Consider the following 15,707-nt stretch of genomic DNA (forward strand, 5'->3'; position numbering starts at 1 on the left):
CAATAGCACAAAATAGAAAATCCAGAGAAAAATCCACACATCTATGGACACCTTATCTTTGACAAGGGAGGCAAAAATATACAATGGAAAAAGACAGTTTCTTCAACCAGTGGTGCTGAGAAAAGTGGTCAACTGTGTGTAAAAGAATGAAACTAGAACACTTTCTAATGCCATAATCACAGCAAGAATCTCTATGACCCACCTCCCAGAATAATGGAAGTAAAAACAAAAATAAACAATGAGACCTAATTAAACTTAAAAGATTTCATACAATGAAGTAAGCTATAAGCAAGGTGAAAAGACAATCCTCAGAATGGGAGAAATTAATAGCAAATGAAACAACTGATAAAGAATTAATCTCCAAAATATAATAGCTGCTCATGCAGCTCAATACCAGAAAAATGAACAACCCAAATCAAAAAGTGGGCAAAAGACCAAAACAGACATTTCCCCAAAAAAGACATACAAATGGCTAATAAACACATAAAAAGATGCCCAACATTATTAGAGCATCATCAGAGAAATGTAAATAAAAACTCATTATTATTAGAGAAATGCAAATCAAAATTGCAATGACATATCATCTCACATCAGTCATAATGACCATCATCAAAAAGTCTGCAAACAATAAATGTTGGAGAGGGTGTGGATAAAAGGGAACCTTCTTACACTGTTGGTGGGAATACAAACTGGTGAAGACACTATAGAGAATAGTATGGAGATTCCTTTAAAAACTGGTAGTAGAACTGCCATATGACCCAGTAATCCCATTGCTGGGCATACACCCCGAGGAAATCAGAATTGAAAGAGACACATGTACCTATTTTCAAATTTACTGATTCTTTCTTTTACATCTGTCAGTGAGCACCTCTAGTAATTATTTTATTTCAGTTATTATACTTTTTAATTCCAGAATTGCTCTCTGGTACCTATAAAAACTAATATCTATCTCTTCATTAAGAGTCTATTAGTGAGTCACTTTGTCATATTTTCTTTCTTCCCTTTACACATGGTTTTCTTCAGTTCTTTGAACACAATTTTAGTAGCCGATTTAGAGTACTTTTTAAGAAAGCTCAACATCTATACTCCCTCAAGGAAAACATCTATTGACTGCTTTTATTTTTTTCTGTTAATGGACCATACTTTCTTGTTTCTTTTTATGTCTCATATATTTCTGTTGAAATGGATATTTCTGTTGAAATAGATAGTATAATGTGGCAACTCCGAAAATCAGAACTTCCCTCCCCCAGTGGTTTGTTGTTGCTGTTGTTTTTATTGTTTTGTTTCTGTCACTACTATTTGTTTGTTAAGTGAATTTCCTGAGTGAATAGTCTGACTTCCTGGTAGCCAGCAGTCTCTGCTCAGTTGCTGCTGCTGCTGAGATTTACTTAAATTACCTGAATAATAAGTTTCTTCCACCCTTTGCTAGGTGACCTGTGTGACTTTTAGGGTACAAATTCAACACTAAGATAGTTTATAACTCTGTCTTAACCTTAACTTACTACTGTGTAAGCCCTCAAGTTTAGCCATAAGTGAGAGAGTAAGGCCTCTTCAGGTCTTACTGGAGATGTGCATGGGGCCCTTCAAATCCACTCTGCTTCCTGAGGCATCTTGTCCCTTAGATGTCCCTTTTGAGGTTTAATGTTTACTGTTTTGTTCAGGGTCTCATTTGTCTCAAGCAGCTGTGGCATTCAACAATTGTCAGTAGTGTTTTGATAAATGCCTTGTGAGAGGAGTTTTTCCACAGAGCTGGGAGATTGAGACAGGCCAAATAGTGACAATGCTTTGTGAATGGGATTTTTTGAGACACTCCAAATCCTATTTTACTTTTTCCTGATAGTTCAAGACAGCTGGTTTTTGCAGCTACTGTAGTTGTGAGGCTCCTGAATTGGGGGCTGATATTGAGCTGGAGAGGAGGGGTCAATGCCAAGTTATAATCCATAGCCCCACTGTTCTTACTGAGGTTCAGCAGTTTTCCTGGAATATATTCTCTTCAGATTGTTGTAAGCATTGATTTATTTCCAGAGTTCCGTAAATGCTTCTTCAGACAATTTTTGATAATGTTCTTGTTGCTTTTATGAAAAAAAAAAAAAAAAAAAAAAAAAAAAAGGTAGGTTTGCATAGGTCTACAGCTCACCATGCCCAGAATCTCTACTTCTTTTAGTCTGCTTTCTCCTCACAGCAATAGTGCTTTATAAATCTCAGTATCATGTTGCTGTGCATGTGTGCGTGCTAAATTGCTTCAATTGTGTCTGACTCTTTGTAACCCTATGTACTGTAGCCCTCTAGGCTTCTCTGTCCATGGGATTCTCCAGGCAACAATACTGGAATGGATTGCCATGCCCTCCTTCAAGGGATCTTCCTGACCTATGAATCAAACCAGTGTCTCTTATGTCTCCTGCACTGGCAGGCATGTTCTTTACCACTAGTGCCACCTGGGAAGCCCATCAGGTTATTTACGAGTAATCTAGCTTTCCATGGCCTGTGTTTCTTCCTTAAAGCAAATGCATTACCCCTCACAGACTGCTGCTGCTGCTGCTGCTAAGTCGCTTCAGTCATGTCTGACTCTGTGCGACCCCAGAGAAGGCAGTCCACCAGCTCCCCTGTCCCTGGGATTTGCCAGGCAAGAGTACTGGGAGTGGGTTGCCATTGCCTTCTCTGCCCTCACAGACTAGGAGAAGCCTATTCTGCATTCATGAGTCACAGAAATCCCTTCAGATCCCTAATTTACTTCTGTCTGTTTGATGCTCTAGATCAAGCCAGTGACTGTCAATCATGGAGGAACTCAGGAACAGCAGCACTAACTCTTCCACTAATTCTGTTCATGCTTTCAGGCTGGTTCTATTGTTTTGGCTGACTTTTCTTTCACTCTCTTTTTTCTTTACCAATTGCTGAAAATGATGAAGCCAGCAATCTAACATAGCCATGCCTGCAGCTAAAGCCATAGAAATTTTACCACATCTCATCTAGTAAACGCATATTTCATTTCCCTTCTGACCTTTAACTCCCAAGGGAAAAAAGTCTCACTGATACTATATTGCATATTCAGCAGAGTTCTGAGCCATTCCTAGTATCTGCCAGGTTCAGAATAATGAAAATCATGAACTGATTCAGCTTGTTTGTGGTTTTCTCCAGTGCAGCAGTCAGTCTACAATTTTTTAAGTGATAAGACAGGAGATTCTTCTATTTGTGGGCTTCAGATTTGTGATTTTAACTCTTAGTGAGAAGACATGAAGTTCCCTGACAAGCAGTGGCTGCTTGTGATTTTTTGGAGGCGTAGATTGGAAGCAACTGGGCATGAGGTGGTGTTGTAAAGTTACATATCTGGTGTTCCTACAGCTCAGCTTGTCTTTGCCACCCTCTCTTCATTGTCAAGTGTGTCTGTATTCTGCTAATGGGAAGCTCTGTTGCACTGGGGAGGGAGATTGATATTATCTTCAACCATATCTGAAATGAGGGGGCTTGTGGGGATTTTGACACCTTCCCCTCCCAGCCTTCATGAGTTCTCTTAAGGTAATCTGAGAACCTCCCCTTATCCTGTTGCATCACTAAGCACATGGCCTTAACTTTTTTTCACATTTGATCACAGGGGTTTGCCATTCATCAAAACCAGCTTCATCTCTCATCCTGAGCTGTGGATCCAAGTTGAGACTTAAGTCCATCTGTAGGCTTTCAGGCTACATTGGAACAGAGTCTGAGTGGACAGCTTATCCCACCTCCAGTGAGTCTGTGAAACCACTACTACATTTGGGTAGATCAGTGCTAGGTCCAGAACTCCATGTGGCTGCAGAGACTCCCCTCCATGTTACCACTGAGCCCATGGTTAGAATCTTCAGGCTGATTAAAACTCCAGCTCTTTGAGGAAACTTCCAGTCAGGGATATCAGACATTTCAGTTGGAAACCTTAGTCTCCTCTCTCCCTTTCTCTGTCTCTCCCTCCCTGCTTACCTTCTTTCTTTCTCTCTGTGCAGGTCACTCTGCTGAATAATTGAGACAAGGATTTGCTGGAGCTCAGTGGTAAAGAACCTGAATGCCAAGCAGGAGATGCTGGTTCAATCCCTAGGTCAGGCAGATCCCCTGGAGAAGGAAAGAACACTTCAGTATTCTTGTCTGGGAAATCCCATGGACTGAAGATAATGGTAGGCTACAGTCCATGCAAAGAGTTTGACATGACTTAGTGACTAAACAGCAGCAGCAAGATGAATAGCTGGGGGACTAATATTAAGGAGCCCCCAGTCTTATGAAAGAGACAAAATGGCAATGACTTGCATGAAGGGATGAGCACTATGAGGGTGACCTGGGTGAAGCAGCACATGGAGGGGAACCACACCTCACCATAACAGCAGAGTTTGCCTAGTCTTGGGCTGGGAAAATCCTTGAGGTGAGTCTGAGAAAGGAATAAAGCCCATCACAAAGGCAAGAGGACATGGAAGAATTAAGGCAGAGAAGACACTACAATCTCACAGAAAAGTGAGAACATGTGCTCAGGGAAAAAGCAAGGCAGCAGAGTGACCCAGGGTGGGATTTGTGGGGAAAGTGGCTGAGATAAAGCCTGAGAGGTCAGGACAGCCACAAGCTGAATACACAGGGTTATGGGAAGAGTTGTCTAGATCGATGCTGAAATCAAAAGAATTCCAACAAGAAGTGTGGCAGCACAGCACTGTGGTGGATGCTGGGGACATTGATTAGGTCGGCAGGTGTATGAGTCTCTCAGCTTGTTTGTTTTGCTTAAATAATCCCCCAATTGGACTGGGAGCCAGTCTATGGGTCTTGTGTGAGAGGGCAGCTTGGTCCCCTAAGAAGCTTTGCTTTAGGGTCTGTGGGTGTGGAGCAGAAAGATCAACTACCCAGGGAAAGAGGGATTCATCAATTCAGTGTAGCTCCCTCTTGACTGCAGTGGCCTCCTATTTCCACTTCACACCTCACCTGGGGAGTGAGCATTCCTTGGGCTCTGCTGCAGCCTCCCACAATCTACAGCTTCTACACGAGGGCTTGTCTCCAGGCAGATTGATTACTTTCTTTAAAAAACAGTACTTGGGTTTTGCATGTGAACACTACCAGTCTGAGTACAGGGAAGGAGAAGGGTCCTACCTTCTGATCAAGTAAATATCTGTATTAGACAGAAGAGCTTAAAAATGCAGCTTAAACATGTTGATGAGCAAATTAAACCAGCCATCTCTGAGGCTTTAAAAAAAAAAAATGGCCTATTTCTCACTCACTTAAATTCTGAAGCCGGAGCAGCCAATATTCCAGGGAAGCTTTCCTCCATGCTATTACATCATGATCATCTTTGTGGCTCAGCTATGTCCACACATGCCCCCTTCATTGTGGAGGTGGAAGGAGGACCCAAATATGCCCATGGGTGTGCATGCACACACACAAACACACACACACACACACGCACTCATTCTACTTGGCTTCAGCCCACAAGGGACACATGGATACTGAAATTCTTTTTCCCACCACACTGGAGAGAAGTAGTCACATGGCCCTACTTACCAGCACCATTAAGAGGACTAGTCCCCAGGTAGACAGGAAAGAGGTGATCAAAACAGATTAGCACAGAACCTTTATGGTTACCAAGCCTTTCCCAGATTCTTGGACAGCAATATTAAAGAAATGAATATTGCTTCCCCTGGACTCTTATGCAAGCAAAGCTTTTTATTAAAAGAGATAGTTTGTGCACAAGGGAGAAGGCAGGAAAAAAAGAAAAAAAAGTGCAAGCTCTCAAATTAGAAGAGGTGAGTTGCTTTTATAACAAAAGGGAGGATTTGTCTCATGATCACTGAGAATTTGCAGAAATTGTCAAACTTCTTTGATCAGTAGCAGATGACCCTGGGGTGGCTACGGAGAACAGGGAGTCCTTCTGTGAAGGATTATAGGGCCCACATGGGGGCTCATTGTTAAAATGGCTCATTATGTTGACCTCATAAACAAAGAATAAAGTCACAGTGACCCTTGAGACTGACCAAATTGCCCACACGACATTCTGTTTTCCCACTGCGCCTACCTTCTCAAGGCTAGGAGACCACTGGATTCCAGACCTCTGGCTATGTGACCACAGGACTCAGCTACAGGCCAAAAATTAACCATCCCATCAGATAATTTTTCATTGGTGAGGTATACGACCCTGTCAGAAAGGGAGGACACTGGTTCTCCTTAAGGACCAGTCACCCTCTCGTTTTCTCTCTAATAAATTTCCTTCCCCTGCCTGACTGCCCAACTTGCTCTCTTTTGCTCTGCACTCACCTTACAAGGGGCAAGAAATGCATGAGAATTTTCTTTAAGAAAGCATAGGAACAGTGAAGGTTAAAATTTATACTTGAGCTTCTCGTCTTGTGGCAACTAGGTATATTCTCCTTAGTGTAACAGATATAAAGTTAATCTTTTAAGACTGGATTTTTGTCTTGGGATTCAGGCTCCAGGGTCTTGTTTCTTACCCTGCCAAGCCTGTTTGATGAAGGCCGTTTTGTGGTCCTTTTTCAAAAAGGCTCTGCTCTTGTCTTCCAGTCTTGTTACCACACCTCCCCACCACTGGCTAGGCCTGGTTCCCAGTACCTCCACTGACTCAGCTCAGAATATCTAGGGGATTCAGCATTACTTCTGCAAGATTTTTCTCCTAGGCATGTTTTAGGCTAAATAAGTGTTCTTCACCTCGTTTCTTCCTCAGTATGACCCTTTCTGCTGAGTATCTTCCAGGACTCTGAAAACAATTTGATTTGCTAAGGATTTTCCCTTACTTTTTGAGTAGTGCTGTGAGCCAAGTTGGAGAAGGGAATGGCACCCCCCTCCAGCACTCTTGCCTGGAAAATCCCATGGGCGGAGGAGCCTGGTAGGCTGCAGTCCATGGGGCTGCGAAGAGTCGGACACGACTGAGTGACTTCACTTTCACTTTTCACCTTCATGCATTGGAAAAGGAAATGGCAGCCCACTCCAGTGTTCTTGCCTGGAGAATCCCAGGGACGGGGGAGCCTGGTAGGCTGCCCTCTATGGGGTCGCATAGAGTCGGACATGACTGAAGCGACTCAGCAGCAGCAGCATGATCCAAGTAAAGTTGGCTGAGGGCCTTTTCTTTCTTTTTTTTTTAAAATCCATTTTCTTCATTTTCAAGTGATGTTGGAGAGTGTCAAGGAAGAAGAAATTTCCTCTACTCTTCCAGGTTCTTCTGGCTGGTCTAAGAATTAAATTGGCAGGCTACAGATTAGCAGGAGAAAATCAAATACAGTTTAATGCATACATGAGAGAGACTCAGGAGAACTGAGTAACTCACCAAAATGGCTGAAAACTTTACCTTAAATATCACCTTCAGATAAAGAAAAAAAAGAGAGTGTTGAGGGTATTGGTTTGGGACCTCAAAGAGGAGAAAGGCAGTTGACAAGGAGATAGAAATGCAAATGCTTGGTAAACAAATGTGCTAGGCTATCAGAGACAATGGGGCACAGAGGAATTTTAACAAATAGACTTTGCTAGACTCCTTTCTGTTTATAAATCTAGTTCATGCTATAGTTAAATATGGCAATAGCTCCCTTCCTGGAACAATTTCTCTATCTACATTCATTTAGGCTGTTAGGGGAAAAGTCAAAATTTCTTTCTGAGTCTTTTGGGCCTTTATTGTTTTCAGCTCAAACTAATCCACAGGCCAAAGAGACATCTTAGAGTGATAAGTTTCGCTCCACTGCAACAGAAAAGGGAAAGAGTTGTGTTTTCATTTTGAGGATTTCTTGGTGCCTTTGCGCTACCAAATTGGAGCATATCTGTTTGGTTTAACATTTAACACAGAGCCTGGCACACAATAGGCATCTGGTGTTTACCAACTAGATGATCACAATGTGAGTCCAGGGCATTATACAAGTATTCCTGACAGAGACCCAGGGGCCATGCATGACAGCTCTGTGTGAAATTGACACCTCAGTGTGTGAGTGTGTGAAAGTCACTCAGTCATGTCCGACCCTTTGCAACTCCATGGATTGTAGTCTTCCAGGCTCCTCTGTCCATGAAATTCTCTAGGCAAGAATACTGGGTTGCCATTTCCTTCTACAGGGGATTTTTCTGACCCAGGGACCGAACCCAGGTCTCCTGTACTGCAGGCAGATTGTTTACAGTACTCCATAACTGAAACTGTGAACCCTTTCTACTCAAATTGAGAGCTGTACACATCTAAATATGTAGTCATGTGAACAAAACCTTGGATAGCCAGTTTAGCAAGATTTTAATTTGAAAAAGAGTTGCTGCGCAGCATATGGAACAATGCTCTAATTTGACCTCTGCTACACATTGGTCAGTTTTCATTCCAATCCCAAAGAAAGGCAATGACAAAGAATGCTCAAACTACCTCACAATTGCACTCATCTCACACGCTAGTAAAGTAATGCTCAAAATTCTCCAAGCCAGGCTTCAGCAATACGTGAACCGTGAACTTCCAGATGTTCAAGCTAGTTTTAGAAAAGGCAGAGGAAAGAGAGACCAAATTGCCAACATCTGCTGGATCATTGAAAAAGCAAGAGAGTTCCAGAAAAACATCTACTTCTGCTTTGTTGACTATGCCAAAGCCTTTGACTGTGTGGATCACAATAAACTGTGGAAAATTCTGAAAGAGACGGGAATACCAGACCACCTGACCTGCCTCTTGAGAAATTTGTATGCAGGTCAGGAAGCAACAGTAGAACTGGACATGGAACAACAGACTGGTTCCAAATAGGAAAAGGAGTGCATCAAGGCTGTATATTGTCACCCTGCTTATTTAACTTATATGCAGAGTACATCATGAGAAATGCTGGGCTGGAAGAAGCACAAGCTGGAATCAAGATTTCTGGGAGAAATATCAATAACCTCAGATATGCAGATGACACCATCCTTATGGCAGAAAGTGAAGAGGAACTAAAAAGCCTCTTGATGAAAGTGAAAGAGGAGAGTGAAAAAGTTGGCTTAAAGCTCAACATTCAGAAAACGAAGATCATGGCATCTGGTCCCATCACATCATGGGAAATAGATGGGGAAACAGTGGAAACAGTGTCAGACTTTATTTTGGGGGGCTCCAAAATTACAGCAGATGGTGACTGCAGCCATGAAATTAAAAGACGCTTACTCCTTGGAAGAAAAGTTATGACCAACCTAGATAGCATATTGAAAAGCAGAGACATTACTTTCCCAACAAGGGTCCGTTTAGTCAAGGCTATGGTTTTTCCAGTGGTCATGTATGGATGTGAGAGTCAGACTGTGAAGAAATCTGAGCGCCAAAGAATTGATGCTTTTTTTTAAAATTTATTTTATTTTTTAACTTTATAATATTGTATTGGTTTTACCATATATCAACATGAATTTTGAACTGTGGTGTTGGAGAAGACTCTTGAGAGTCCCTTGGACTGCAAGGAGATCCAACCAGTCCATTCTGAAGGAGATCAGCCCTGGGATTTCTTTGGAAGAAATGATGCTAAAGTTGAAACTCCAGTACTTTGGCCACCTCATGCGAAGTGTTGACTCATTGGAAAAGACTCTGATTATGGGAGGGATTGGGGGCAGGAGGAAAAGGGGACAACAGAGGATGAGATGGCTGGATGGCATCACTGACTCGTTGGACATGAGTCTGAGTGAACTCCGGGAGTTGGTGATGGACAGGGAGGCCTGGAGTGCTGTGATTCATGCGGTTGCAAAGAGTCGGACACGACTGAGCGACTGAACTGAACTGAACACACTGGTCACATGACCTTAAGCAACTCAACTAATCTCTTTCTGCTTTGTTTTCCCATCTGTGTAGTGAGAGTATTAACACCTTCCCTGTCTATCCCACAAGGGTGGTCCGATGACCAAAAGCAGCTCATAATTGGGCAACTTTCTTTACATGCTAGAGTTTCTGACAATACCAAAAACATTTCAGTGGACCTAGCTCTCTGCAAATATTGAGAGCCTGTTCTTACTGGTCAGTTTTGAGGGGAGTATTTTGTTACCTGTTCAATCTGCTGTCTGTCTAAACACACTCCCTGAGTTGGAAAAGAACAAGTGTTGTTTCTACAACATTAGACTGAACCAGAATTAGCTGGATTGGTTGTCTGCTCAGTTTTGTTTAAGCTGTTGAATGAAGGTTTGAATGAAATCAATTCTTATAGGCTTAATGTCCACTTTGGGCCCTTAAAGAGTATTATTATTCTGAGCAGAACTATTTGGAGTGAAGAATAAAATTGATGATATTTTAAAATCATGGGGAATAGCCAACACTGAGAGACACTGAAAGAAATTCAAGGTAAAACCAGGCAGAGTATGCTGGATGGACTGGAAGGAAAGAGAATTCTAATGTTCCACAAATGACTACAGTCCCAGGGCCAGGGTATGGGTATGTCCTTGAAGAAAGTCAGGACTTGCAGTCTCCAGGCCACAGTAGCCTTACCTGTTTTATATGTGAACCAGATCACATTTTTTATTTTAAAGTTTTAATTTAAATTCTTTCTTCTTTTCCATTATGGTTTATCACAGGATATTGAATGTAGTTGCTTATGCTATAGGGTAGGATTTTATTTTTTATCCATTCTACATAAAATAATTTGCATCTGCTAACCCCAAACTCCCAATCTACCCCTCCCTTACTCCCCTGACAATCACAAGTCCATTCTCTATGTCTGTGAGTCTGTTTCTATTTTGTAGATAAGTTCATTTGTGTCATATTTTAGAATTCTAGATTGCAGATAAAAATGATATTGTATGGTATTTGTGCTTCTCTTTCTGACTTAGTATGATAATCTTTAGGTTCATTTATGTTGCTTTGAAAGGCAATATTTCATACTTTTTATGGTTCAGTAGTATTCCATGGTGTATAAATATATTTTTATATATCACCATGACATAATATATTTATATATATGTGTATATATATATATATGTGTGTGTGTGTGTGTGTGTGTGTGTATACGTATATATAAATATACACACACACAACTGGAATGGTTTTGGGGGCGACAATGGGAGGATGAGCCCATGTACCTGTAAAGATGCTGTCCATTTTCTATTACATTCATTGCATGGTTTTCCACCTCTTATGAAGGCTCAGAGTGCATATAGCACCTCCTACTAACCCACAAAAAGGCTCTCAGATATGCCTGCTGCTTCATTGTTAGCTCAGCAAGGAGAACGTACCCTCACTGGTTGGCCCACTGAACGCTTTCTCATCCTTTAAGGCTTAGATATCCTGTTCCCTGTAAATGCTCCCCTGACTATCCTTGGAAGAGGGCTGCTATGCCATTGTTGCCATTCCACAAGTGAGCAGGTTGTGTCTTGAAGAAATCAGGTAACTTTGTAATGTCTCAAAATTTGTTTCCACTGAGCAGGGATTCATCCTGTACAGGTTCTAATGGACTCTAAAATTTGTAATCTTACCTATAGACCTAGACCCCACCCCCCACCCCAATAGAGGGGCAAAACTTGCCATTCCAAAATATCTCTGGTGTGTGGATTATCAAAACTAAAAATAATTAAGGCCCAAAATATTCTGGAAAAAAGCTTTGATCTTTCACCTCACTGCCTAAAAAAATTAGAGAGAGGGTCTATTTCTGGAATAGGGATACTACCAAAGATATCTGAAAAGAATATGGGCCAAGGGTAGTGGGGAAAACTCGGCAGAGCCTACAGATCAGAGGTTTCTCTGTGTCTCACTGTCTCTGATGGTCCAGCAACCATTTGTTTACTGAACATTTACTTTTCCATCTTTATGTCAGTTGTCTTCCTCCCCTTGGAAATCTCAAACCAGTACCCCCAACAACTTCTTTTTTCTTTACCTGAAAATGGTATTTCTTCACCTGAAGGTGAAGGTTTCAGTCACTTTTGTGAGTTACTCAGTTTTACTGGGTCTATCCCATGTATACCTGTTACTAAACTTTAGAAGGATTTTCTCTTATTATAATCTGTCTCATATCAATTTAATTCTTAGACCAGCCAGAAGAACCTGGAAAAATTTCTTCTTCCTGAAAATATGATTAATAAAGTGCTGGATCAGGATTCAAGTGAAGCCACACACTTAATTACTAATACACTTTGATGTGTAATTTATAAGTGTAAGAGAAAGTCAGAGGCACAAAATTATGTTACTGCTACTAAAGTTTATGCTACTGTGAATGAAAAATATGGCCTGCTATATCAGTAAACATAGGATATTGCAGCCTTCAAGCCATCACATTACATCCACCCCAACTGTGAGCATTGAGGGAACTCAGGATAATTGCCATACCACCATCAACAATCTAGCAGTCAATGTTGCAGCCACCCACCAACAGTGCACCCTGGAGAGACTCAGGATGTGAAAACACAGAATAGTGGCCCCAGATAGCTCAGATGCATATCAAAGAAATGACTTAAGTTATCTCAGACTCTTGCATCTTCCCATACATAGAAAAGCACTAAACGATTTAACTGGAGATATCTGTTTTGCTCTAACAGTAATCTTTTGGAGTTCCAAATACCTGATCTTTGATGCAAAAATTCCTATATATCCTGCCCCTCAACCCTTGCTTCTTGGGAGCTGTCTCTCAGAGTTATCCGAGATACTATGTCTTGGGCTTCAGTCCTCAATTCTGGCCACCAAATAAAGCCAACGCTCAACTTCTAGGTTATGCATTTTTTTCAGTTGACACTTTTGGTCACCATTTAGGAAGGGAATCAGAGAAGACTTCTGTCCTTTGTCTGAACTCTGTGAAGAACCGGAGCCTTGGTACCAGTAGAGGTCTCTTGTATCCATCCATCTTCTCAGAGAGTCCACATGAATTTGGATATGTCTTTCCTGGTTCTCGGAAATCCCAATTTTTGGCTGATGATTCTGAGTTTTATTTGGCAACATCTAAGAGGTAACTGACTCCCCAATTGAAAAATATTAATGTGTGCTCTCTAATTTAAATATATTGTGGGAGCCCAGTTGAAACATACTGGGGATCAGTTTAGACACTGAACAGGTTCTCCTCAGTGAAATGTACTGGCAAGTTTTTACTCCGTTAAAAGACTAAGATTAAGAACTAAGTCAAGGCTGTATATTGTCACCCTGATTATTTAACTTATATACAGAGAACATCATGAAAAACGCGGGCTGGAAGAAGCACAAGCTGGAATCAAGATTGCCGGGAGAAATATCAATAACCTCAGATATGCAGATGACACCACCCTTATGGCAGAAAGTGAAGAGGAACTAAAAAGCCTCTTGATGAAGGTGAAAGAGGAGAGTGAAAAAGTTGGCTTAAAGCTCAATATTCAGAAAACGAAGATCATGGCATCTGGTCCAATCACTTCATGGGAAATAGATGGGGAAACAGTGTCAGACTTTATTTGGGGGGGGCTCCAAAATCACTGTAGATGGTCACTGCAGCCGTGGAATTAAAGACACTTACTCCTTGGAAGAAAAGTTATGACCAACCTAGATAGCATATTGAAAAGCAGAGACATTACTTTGCCAACAAAGGTCCATCTAGTCAAGGCTATGGTTTTTCCTGTGGTCATGTATGGATGTGAGAGTTGGACTGTGAAGAAGGCTGAGCACCGAAGAATTGATGCTTTTGAACTGTGGTGTTGGAGAAGACTCTTGAGAGTCCCTTGGACTGCAAGGAGATCCAACCAGTCCATTCTGAAGGAGATTAGCCCTGGGATTTCTTTGGAAGAAATGATGCTAAAGTTGAAACTCCAGTACTTTGGCCACCTCATGCGAAGAGTTGACTCATTGGAAAAGACTCTGATGCTGGGAGGGATTGGGGGCAGGAGGAGAGGGGACGACAGAGGATGAGATGGCTGGATGGCATCACTGACTCAATGGACGTGAGTCTGAGTGAACTCTGGGAGTTGGTGATGGAACAGGGAGGCCTGGTGTGCTGCAATTCATGGGGTTGCAAAGAGTCAGACACGACTGAGCGACTGAACTGAACTGAAGATTAGACCAGGTAATTAGAGGGAAACTGATCTGTCAATTTTCCTTGAATTTTCTATACTAGCGATTTTATTTTGACAAACTGGCCTCTGAAATTTTCTTTTCAAAACAAAAGAAAGAGAAACAACAGATCTCTAGCCTCTAACTAACAGCCTGGTTTATATACATACAGAACTTACAATTACTTAATTGGAAATTAAATAAATCTCGCCTTGAAAATGAGAGGGCTCTTCTATGGTGTGTGCACTGAAATTAAAAACCCAGCTTAATGTGGACATCTTATGAAAATTCTGATGTTAAATAAAAGCCCAGTAGTGGGAATTTGCATTTCTCTTCCTATGTCTTTAAGACATAAATGTCCTACCTGATCTTCTTAAGGTATTGTGTGTGTGTGTGTTTTGAAAATGTGATCTCTATCATACTTCTTTGGAGAGAAATCTTTCTGGATTTTATTTAAGTGGCACGCTACCCATACTCTTACGGGGAAGCCTGTTGCATCTTATTGATTTGAATCATTATTTTCATTTAATTTTTATTTTATAATGGAGCATAGTTGATAAATAATGCTGAATGAGTTTTGTTGTCATGATTCAGTCACTAATTTGTGTCCAACTCTTTGCGATCGCCATGGACTGTATGACTCCAGGCTCTCCTGTCCTTCACTATCCCTGGAACTTGCTCAGATTCATGTCCATTGAGCCAGTGATGCTATCTAATCATCTCATCCTCTGCCACTCCCTTCTTCTTTTGCCTTCAATCTTTCCCAGCATCAGGGTCTTTTCCAGTGAATCAGCTCTTTGCATCAGGTAGCCAAAGTATCAGAGCTTCACTTCAGCATCAGTCCTTCCAATGAATATTCAGGACTGATTTCATTTAGGATTGACTGGTTGGAGTCAATCCTTGCAGTCCAAAGGACACTTAAGAGTCTCCGCCAACACTACAGTTCAAAATCATCAGTTCTTTGGTGTTCAGCCTTCTTTATGGTTTAACTCTCATATCTGTACGACTTCTGGGAAAACCATAGCTTTGATTAGATGGACCTTTGTTGGCAAAGTGATGTCTCTGCTTTTTAATATGCTATCCAGGTGGGTCATAGCTTTCTTTCCAAGGTGCACGTGTCTTTTGGTTTCATAGCTGAAGTTGCTGTAGGCAGTGTTTTTGGAGGCCAAGAAAATAAAATCTGTCACTGCTTCCACTTTTCGCCCTTCTATTTGCCATGAAATGATGGGACCAGGTGCCATGATCTTAGTTTTTTTTTTTTTTTTTTTTTTAATTGAAGGATAATTGCTTTACAGAACTTTGTGGTTTTCTGTCATATATCAACAAGAATCAGCCATAGGTATACCCGTGTCCCCTCCCTCCCAAACCTCTCCCATCTCCCTCTCCACCCGACCCCTCAGCCTGTCTTAGAGACCCTGCTTGAGTTCCCTGAGTCATACAGCAGTTTCAAGCCAGCTTTTTCATTCTCCTTTACAGTCACTTGGTCATGTCCAATTCTTTGCATGCCCATCGACTGTAGCCTGCCAGGATCCTCTGTCCATGGAATTTCCCAGATAAAAATACTAGAGTGGGTTTCCATTTCCTCCTCCAGGGAATCTTCCCAACCTAGTGATCAAATCTGTGTATTTTACACTGTAGTCAGATTCCTTCATGCTGAGCCATTGGGAAAGCTCAGTGTCAGTTTTAGGTGTACAGCCAAGTGATTCTGTTATGCATATACATGTATCTATTCTTTTTCAAATTCCTTACCCATTTAGGTTATTACAGGATACTGAGTAGCATTCCCTGTGCAACACAGTAGGTCCTTGCTTGTTATCAT

General features: G+C 41.5%; 1 long non-coding RNA gene across 1 annotated transcript in view; it reads right to left on the minus strand.

Moving 5' to 3' along the window:
• Window positions 1-1,951: 1,951 nt before the first annotated feature.
• LOC129646124 (uncharacterized) overlaps window positions 1,952-15,707 on the minus strand; it is a 36,306-nt gene continuing 22,550 nt past the window's right edge. Inside the window, exons 2-3 of the long non-coding RNA XR_008711718.1 lie at window positions 3,949-4,077; window positions 1,952-2,072 (exon numbers count right to left, since the gene is read on the minus strand). This is a non-coding gene — a long non-coding RNA (uncharacterized LOC129646124). The remainder of the gene's footprint in view (window positions 2,073-3,948; window positions 4,078-15,707) is intronic.

This window comes from Bubalus kerabau, chromosome 3, assembly GCF_029407905.1.
Source record: "Bubalus kerabau isolate K-KA32 ecotype Philippines breed swamp buffalo chromosome 3, PCC_UOA_SB_1v2, whole genome shotgun sequence".
NCBI lineage: Eukaryota > Metazoa > Chordata > Mammalia > Artiodactyla > Bovidae > Bubalus > Bubalus kerabau.